Raw genomic sequence first — 8150 nt, 5'->3', positions numbered from 1 at the left:
AAGGCGAGAATTTAAATCGTGATCACAACCCTGTGAGGTGTGTCTGACTGGCTCTGTTCTCCCAGTAGAATAATAGAGCCTCACAGGAGTTACAAAAAAATTTCCTCGAGGTCTCAGCTGAGTCAGTATTTGATGTGGGCTTGGGCTCAGGACAATTGAAGCCCAAGGCTGAGCTGGTTCTTTGTGCCAGACCGGGCTTATGGCTACATCTCACCTCTTTACCTATTCAACACCCTTGGAGAAGCATGAATGGAAATGTCTGGCCAGAAAGGAGGGTGGGACAATGTGGGGATGTTATTGCTAAGCAGCAAGGCCCCCAACAAGGGTATGCTTTGAATCACCTCAGAGTTCCTAGACACTTTCTCACCTCAGGGCAAGCTCTAGTGTCTAAGCCACACATAATTACTGAAAAAATGCATGCAAATGACTTTTAAGCACAAAAGCGAAGCTTTATTTAGAGCAGACCTGTTACGAGTATATGAGTACCTGCAAAGCAAAGTCTTTTGTAAATGCTGTAACATCTCCTTTCTCTTACAATGGGGTGCAGCTGGATTACTAGGAGCGGGCTTTCCATATCACAGCAAATGTCACATCAGGGGCTGTCGGAGACAATGGAAGAAAAAAAGACCTTGATAAACAGTTGGCTTTCTGACCCCATTCATAGGTTGGAAATACCCTGAGAAGAAAATTAAGTGACTGATGTAAATGTTCATCACTAAGTATATTTATTTAAAACCTGAATGACAAAAGGCAAACATTGCAGATATTAATGAAGAAAGAAAACAAACATTTGACTTTTTTTTCTTTACTCAGTGATACTAACCTTTTCAGAAGCCTGCCTGCCAGATTGGGAGAAAGCTTCTCGCAGGTCACATGAAGGCCTTTCCAGGCAATGAAAATTTCCTTTTTACGGGAATAGAAATGATGCAGATAATATGTCCAGGACACAGATGTAGGGAAGTCCTCTCTACTGGAAGTACCTTTGCAGTTTAGGTAACAAAATTAACGCATCTAAAGCTTCACTTTTCACTCAGAGCCCAGAATGTCAACTTACAACCCGGCTGTCCAGACAAGGCAATGAAGACCTCAGAAGGTGCCTGTGCTTTCGAAGGGTATTAATGTAATGTGTGTGATATGTGCAAAGCTCATATACCTGCTGACTGGCATGGATATTTCCAGAAGCTGCAAGAAAGCCTCATTTTGGTGAAGCACTTTTCTTTCTCATCTCCCTTGCCTTCTTTGCACGGCAAAGGTTAATAAGCCCTCTGTTGGGGGATTCATTTCTGGCTGTGGCGTTTTGGGTCATTAGCAGGTTGGTGATGCAAGCTTGGCTCCAGACAAACCAAACTGCCTGATCTCTCTCCTTCCCAACATCCACCCTCCCCTAATGCTCCTTACACACACTCCTATTCCCACAGAAATGGGAGTTATTTCAAGCCTCACCAAAGATTGGTTCGAACTCCCTTAAGTGTGAAAAAAGACATTCTTTAGTTCTACCATTCCACCTGCATTTCCCGTATCTTTCTGTTCTTGCATATATCTGATCTTCATTCACCCCCCATCAGTTCTCTCCTTCCTTCTTTCTCTTTCTCTCTTTCCCCAGCACCCCCCAGAAAATGCCCCCCATGCCACTACCACCACCACCACGGTAAACTCTGAGGTCAGTCACGATAAGTTAATGAGCTCAGAATGAGGCCTGCTATTTATTGAATCAAGAGGAGTCTCATTCGTATTATCACCTTCTGGGGTCCTCAACTGGCCTAAATAGCTTCCTGTTTTCTACCTCCACCCTCTCTCCCACAACCCCCAACACACTCACACACTAGAGAGCCCTTGACTATAGAATAAAAAGAGCACTGTGTGCCACTTTAGGTCTTACATTTTAGCTTTAATTTACTTCTCATTCTCAGTGAGACAGAGATGGTAAGTAGCGAAAAATCAAAGCATGAGCATAAGAAGGGACACTCTCCCATAATGATGACCTGTTTTGCCCCTGCTGCCTGTCCTAGGCTAGGGTAGTGGTCAAGAGCAGGTCACCCAAGTTCATTCGCCACAGCTGCACCTTCCAACACTGACACCTGGGCCACTTTACTGGGTCTCCGTGCTTCTATGCCCTCATCTGCACAGTAAGGAAAGAAAGAGTGCCAATCCCCATGGTTGTGTGAAGGATTAAATGACTTCATATGCGTGAAGCTCTTACACATGGAAGCCACAATAAACACTGGCTATTTTTACCCAAGGCAAGACAAGCTCTGATCTCAACCAGCTGTTTTCCAAATTTAAAAAAAAAACAGAATTTAAACAATTCTTTGTTTTTTCTTGACACCACTTTCAAGTTTTCTTTTAGTTTAATGTTGCTTTGGAGGCATGGGAAGCATCGTGCAGGTTTATGCTCTAGAAAAGCTATGCATGGTTGAGAGACGTTTGCGAAGTGAACATAAAAGAAGGAGGATGGATCCTCCATCTGTGGATGTGAAGAGACTGGAAATCAAGCAGATTCTCCTAGTCATTTCTTTGTGAAAAGGCAAATTTTTCCAGCCAGATGATGAGCCCTGGTAACCTATAAATAAATCTCTTTCTTCAAATCACAATGTTAGAAGAGAGCTTTTCATACTGTGTCTTTTCTTAGAAATAATTGATGTTACATTTCTAGAATCCCTCATCCTAAGAAGAGAAGGCTTCATCTTTAACTTGCCCCCACATTTACATTCTGTCCTTGTCTAAATGGTATTAAATGTCCAGATGCAGGAAAATCAGTGTAAATATAATCTGCAAGTACATGAAAGCACCATGCCTACTAGATAAGGAGCACTCTGATTAAATGTTAAATGGATTGTTGAGTGGATGAATTTTTGAGTAAATGAATGAAATAGTTCAATAGTGCAGCAATGAGCTATTGTAGCTGAAAACATATTTCACTTTGGAATAATAAGAGATGATTTTCCAGACAATGCCTAACCTAAGAGTTATTATTTCCACATAAAGCCAGAAAGTTATGGAAAACCTCTCCCTGCTATAACCATAGTACAATTTCACAGACATTCACAGGCATTTTATAGCCAATATCTGAGCAAAAGGCACCCACGGCACCAATCTGTATTGCAAAATGTTGCATTTGCAGTGTCCCCAGTTTCATGTCAAGTGGTAGGACAGCCATGGTTTTGTGTTATTAGTAATTCCATTTTCCTGAAATGAAGAAAATTAAGCCCTGAATTTTCCAGGCCAATGAATACCTAAAAGCAGACTCTAGGACCTGTTCTTGGACATGATTTCTTTCTTCTACCTCCAACATATGCCGTCAACCTTTGGGATGTGGATCAGATGCAAGGGTCCCAGCCTCCCCATTTTTCATGTCTGAGCCTGACCTTAAAAAGCTCTCTGCTACTGCTATTCTGGCTCCTGGCTAGATCAACAGTTCACCTCAACAAACATTTATTTTATTACCTTATGATGGGCTCAGGCTCCCTCATGTACTCTTCTTTCATACGCTCTCTAAAAAGCACTGACTTTGATCCTTTCCCACCTAATGATAAACGTCAGGCCACCTGGTCAACCACAGAGCCCCACCCTTGATTCCACAGGGTCAAAGTCTTCAACAATCAACTTTATCCCCTAAAGAGTCTAGCTGAAATACATATATACCATACTTTAGTCCATTTCATCTCAGACCTAGCCTCATGTTGATTATTACCTTCTTCTGGGGTGAAAATTCCCATCTTCGGCATTGCTGATAACTGGCATGATCCTGCTCTAGACTCTGGGCTCTCGTAACCTGCTTGACTCTTCTCAGCATATTTAGAGGTGCTTCTTTTCTTGCCCCTGTGGGTTTAGAAAGAAACCTTTGCTTCAGTTCAGAATCTCCTTATAAAGATTGTCTGCTCCTTTCTCTACGTTTTTTTTCCCATTTCCTTTACAAAAATTCTCCCTTTGCTTTTGTATGCCACTGGGGAAAAAAAGCCACCCCAGACTGTCTCTAGCTGGAGAAACACCTGATTGCACATTTAATAATGACATAGTGCTGTCACATCCATTGTCATGGGTCACACATAAGAAGATGGGGAAGTGACCTCAAATGCACAGTAGAGCCATTCAAGAAAAATGGAGGGTTTCACAGTATGTGAAGTTTACCAGTTGAATTATAATTAATTTATAATCAATAATGAAATAGTTTGCTAGTCCATGTCCTAGGGAGACTTCACGCTTGTTTTGAGTGGTCTTATACAAGAATGTAGATACCTCAAGAGACAGAGAAATCTTCTAAAAGAGGCTTTGAAACAGAAACAAGTGCTAACATCTGCCATTAGTGTATATAGAAGGAAACTGAAATGGAAGAGATTTTCTTGGAATCTCAAACGTGTGTCTGAACTAACCTGGGAAGAGTAGATTCAGCAACTAAAAGGTTGATGCTCTGTTTCTAAGACCCAAGCAATTGCAAATAAACTTTGCATTTGCCTCTGTTTTCCATTATTTTCTTCCCAACTTTGAGAATTCTTTGTATACCAATGACATTGTTGGAAGACTAATTACATGAAGATTCTAAGAAGGAAAGACCAGCCATTCATTAATAATGGTGACTCATTAAAAGCCAGATGCTTACTTAAAACATTCCACAAAAATGCTATGGAGACTTCTTCCACATGCTGTTCAAAGTTTAATGCTTAACCACATTACGGTCCAGTACCTTCAGCCCTATCTGCCCTGCAGCATGTACCCAAGCTTCTCATAAGTTAACGGGTCATTCATCACACTGGGTTTTCTTGGTCACCCACTACCCTAGAATTCAAGATTTACTGCCAACATTCTCACTCATCCACAAAATTAATATATCACTATTTGGACCTAGTGCACCCTGAAAGCACCCAGCAATCATAATTCCATGTTTAAGCCTTTGAATCCAAGAAATATTAATGTAAAAGGGTAAATGGCCATGCAAAAGGGAAGGCTGCATATAGTTCTAGCTCATCTGTTATAACTATTTCCCACTGTCAAAAGTTTAGAGATTGTTGACTCAAAATAAACCAAAGCATTAGAAGACTAGGACAGAAATGACCTTTTAATGAAGACTTGTTTCATTCCAGTGTCATTTAATTCTCCCAAGAACCCTGCAAGGTAGGATTATTATCCTCATTTTTAAAATAATGAAATTGAAACTCAGGGAAGTTACTTTACTTGTTCCAATTTACATCTACTAAACAGATATATATAAATATATGTGTGTGTGTGTGTGTGTGTGTGTATATATACATTATACATTTTAATATATATACATTATACATTATAGTATATATACATTAAAAGCTGTATATATAATCAGGATTCAAGTCCAGGAACACCCAACCCAGAACTTTCCATGAAACACATAAAATCAATTGAGAGTGCCTGTATTGGAACCACCAATCAGTTTTCCTTTCACAGGAATAGTCAAGTTAAATATATGTTATTGACAATATTCACTCTTAACAGAAATTTCCAAGATCAGTAATTCCAAACCTGGTTAACAACCACAATTACCTGCAGAGCACTTCAGATATTTCCTAGGTGTAACTGCAAAGCTACTGGGTCAGAACCTCTGAAGATTTGGGCCCAGGAATCTCCATAAATACAAAGCGCTTAGGGCAATTATCATAATCCACCCATTAGGTAACTACTGACTTTTATGAAAGTAGTGACAAAAAAAAAAAAAAAAACTCTGCCACTTGGAGACAGACACAATGCATACATTTTTTCAAAGGATTTCATCTCATCCTCAAATACACCTGCTGGGCAGAATATGGAGTAAATATTTTTACCATTCTTAGATGCAAGCAGAAACCCAAGTTCAATGAGGGAAAGAAACCTGAACTATATTCTAACTTCTTAGGCAAAAATGGATCACTTTGGAAAACCAAACTGACTTGGGATATACAGCATTAAGAATGTAAATGTCAGTAGATTTCCCTCTATCTTCTCTTTTCTCTGGGATCACTGGTTGGGTAGTATTAGGGGTGAACTGTATTCTCACAAAACGTTTATGTGGTTTCCTAACACCAGAATGTGACTTTACCTGGATATAGGAGTGTTGCAGGTGTAGTTAGTTAAAGTGAAGTCATACTGGAATAAGGTGGGTCTCTAACTGAATATGACTAATGTCTTTCTGAGAAGGGGAAATCAGGACACATAAGCACATACAGAGAATGTGATATGAAAATGAAGGCAGAGATCGAGGTGATCCTATAAATCAAGAAATAGCAAAAATTGCCAGTAAATCAACAGAAACAAAGGGAGAGGCTTGGAGCAGATTCTCCTTCACAGCCCCCAAATGGAATCAGCACTTCCAACACCTTAATCTCAGACACCCAGCCCCTAGAACTGGAAGACAGTGAATTTCTGTTGTTTAAACCACCCAGTGTGTGGTACTTTGTTACAGGAGCCCCAGCAGACTCACAGATAGGAAATACCTCCCCCATGGGATGATCAGATCACTAGCTACCATTTCCATCAGAGGAAAAAATTTCAGTAAGTAAGTTTACTTATCAATAGGTTTCTGAAAGACAGTCGTGACAGTCATAGTGCTTGGAAGATATAAATATCTCTGCAATAATTAGTTCAGCAAAATAGCATGCTCAGCCCTTTTTTTTTTTAAGTTTTGGAAAAGAAAATACTAGCAAAAGAAAGAAGTGGAAAAATATCCTTACACATCCTACCCTTAGCCCTTTTCTTCCTACTATCTAATAGAAAAACATCAATCTGTAAGTCTCTTAAATTGCAATCAAGGGAGTTGTATCATACGGGTAATCATGAACCAAAGCTTCATTCCACTTACCCCTAATGTCACACCCAGGCTTCTGGAATTGAGTGACTTCACATCCATTCTCATTTCCAACTCTGGGGTGGAGAAGTAGTTACCCTTCAGTTATATGGTAAACATCATATGATGGGTCCCAAAATTCATGTAGATATTTCAGAAAGAATTTTGCCTCAAGGTGCAAATTATTTAATAAAATAAATTGACCTTCACATTTCTTGGTCTTTCAAACAAAAATGACCCAGAGTAAGAGCTTGAAGGGTCTGCCAGGCATTTGCCAAGTTCTTTCTCTCTCAGATAGCTCTGTGTGGCATTCTTGCAATCACACTGTTCTGGCTGACAAGTCCTCTGGACTGATTTCCCTTCAAATAATAAGCATACTTCCTAATGTTTAGTAAAATTTTTGTAAAACCAGCATTTTATGCATATTTTGATAACTCCCATAACATGAGTTGCTTTGGGGGCACATCTTATAAGTGACTTTAATGGCACAAGTGATTTTTTATTGACAAGCTATGTGACCAGCTAAAAACACCTGTAAATTTATAGTGATTATGTCACCATAACTAGTTTTCAGTCAGTTATGTAATGTTTCCAAATGTATGAATGTCTGGCATTGTATTGACCAAATATGCATGTGTATTTTCTCTTAGTTTGATATATCACTGTCGTGCTCTGTCTCAAAGGAACCCCACATGCATTACTAAACAAAAACACAGTTTACCCAATTCAGTGTTTGGTCTTAAATGGTGGCACTTGGGGAGAATGCACAGGCGACTCAGAGCCTGGCTTCGAAGTCCAAAGCCACTCCCATAACATCACTTCAACCCAAAGTGCACTGATGGTGTTTCATGCTTTACACTTGACCTGTGTAATAACCGATCAAGCCCGAATTAGGAGAACACACAGAGGAAAAAGCCAGATAAATCATTTGGAACTAGGCCACAGATTTAACATGCAGTCCACTGAACAAAGTAAAACTTTCCCATGGAGGAACCCCAGCTATGTGTATACAAATGCAGTTAAATTAAACAGAATTCCATTTTTTTGGTCCTGGATGATTCACTGCTGCTTATCTACAAAGCCACAGGATGGCAATAGAGAAATTCCTGTTGTGCAACTCTTGGCCAAATGGTTTCATGGAAATTTTAAAAAAGGTAGGGAGGGAAGACAAATGTTTTGGTTCTTGTCCAGTTTGCCTGTGATCTGGGCAGATTCATGCTTTCGGGAAACCCATGTTCACGCTGGCTACAAGCAGGTATAGCCAAGGTCCTCTCTTGTCAGCCTCTCTATCAGCCAACTCTATCTTTTCGGCTTCCACTCCCACTCCTTCAATCAACAGCTTGTTAAAAACAATTAGTAAAAA

At 39.9% G+C, this 8150-nt stretch overlaps 1 long non-coding RNA gene across 1 annotated transcript; it reads right to left on the bottom strand.

The window, feature by feature from the left end:
* Positions 1-450: 450 nt before the first annotated feature.
* LOC118921749 (uncharacterized) lies at positions 451-7141 on the bottom strand. The gene is made up of 4 exons (XR_005028495.2): positions 6803-7141; positions 3692-3819; positions 824-980; positions 451-599 (listed from the first exon to the last, which is right to left on the bottom strand). It is a non-coding gene; the product is annotated as an uncharacterized LOC118921749 (long non-coding RNA).
* Between the last annotated feature and the right edge of the window lie 1009 nt (positions 7142-8150).

This window comes from Manis pentadactyla, chromosome 12, assembly GCF_030020395.1.
Source record: "Manis pentadactyla isolate mManPen7 chromosome 12, mManPen7.hap1, whole genome shotgun sequence".
Taxonomy (NCBI): domain Eukaryota; kingdom Metazoa; phylum Chordata; class Mammalia; order Pholidota; family Manidae; genus Manis; species Manis pentadactyla.
This window is presented reverse-complemented; position numbering and strand designations above follow the sequence as displayed.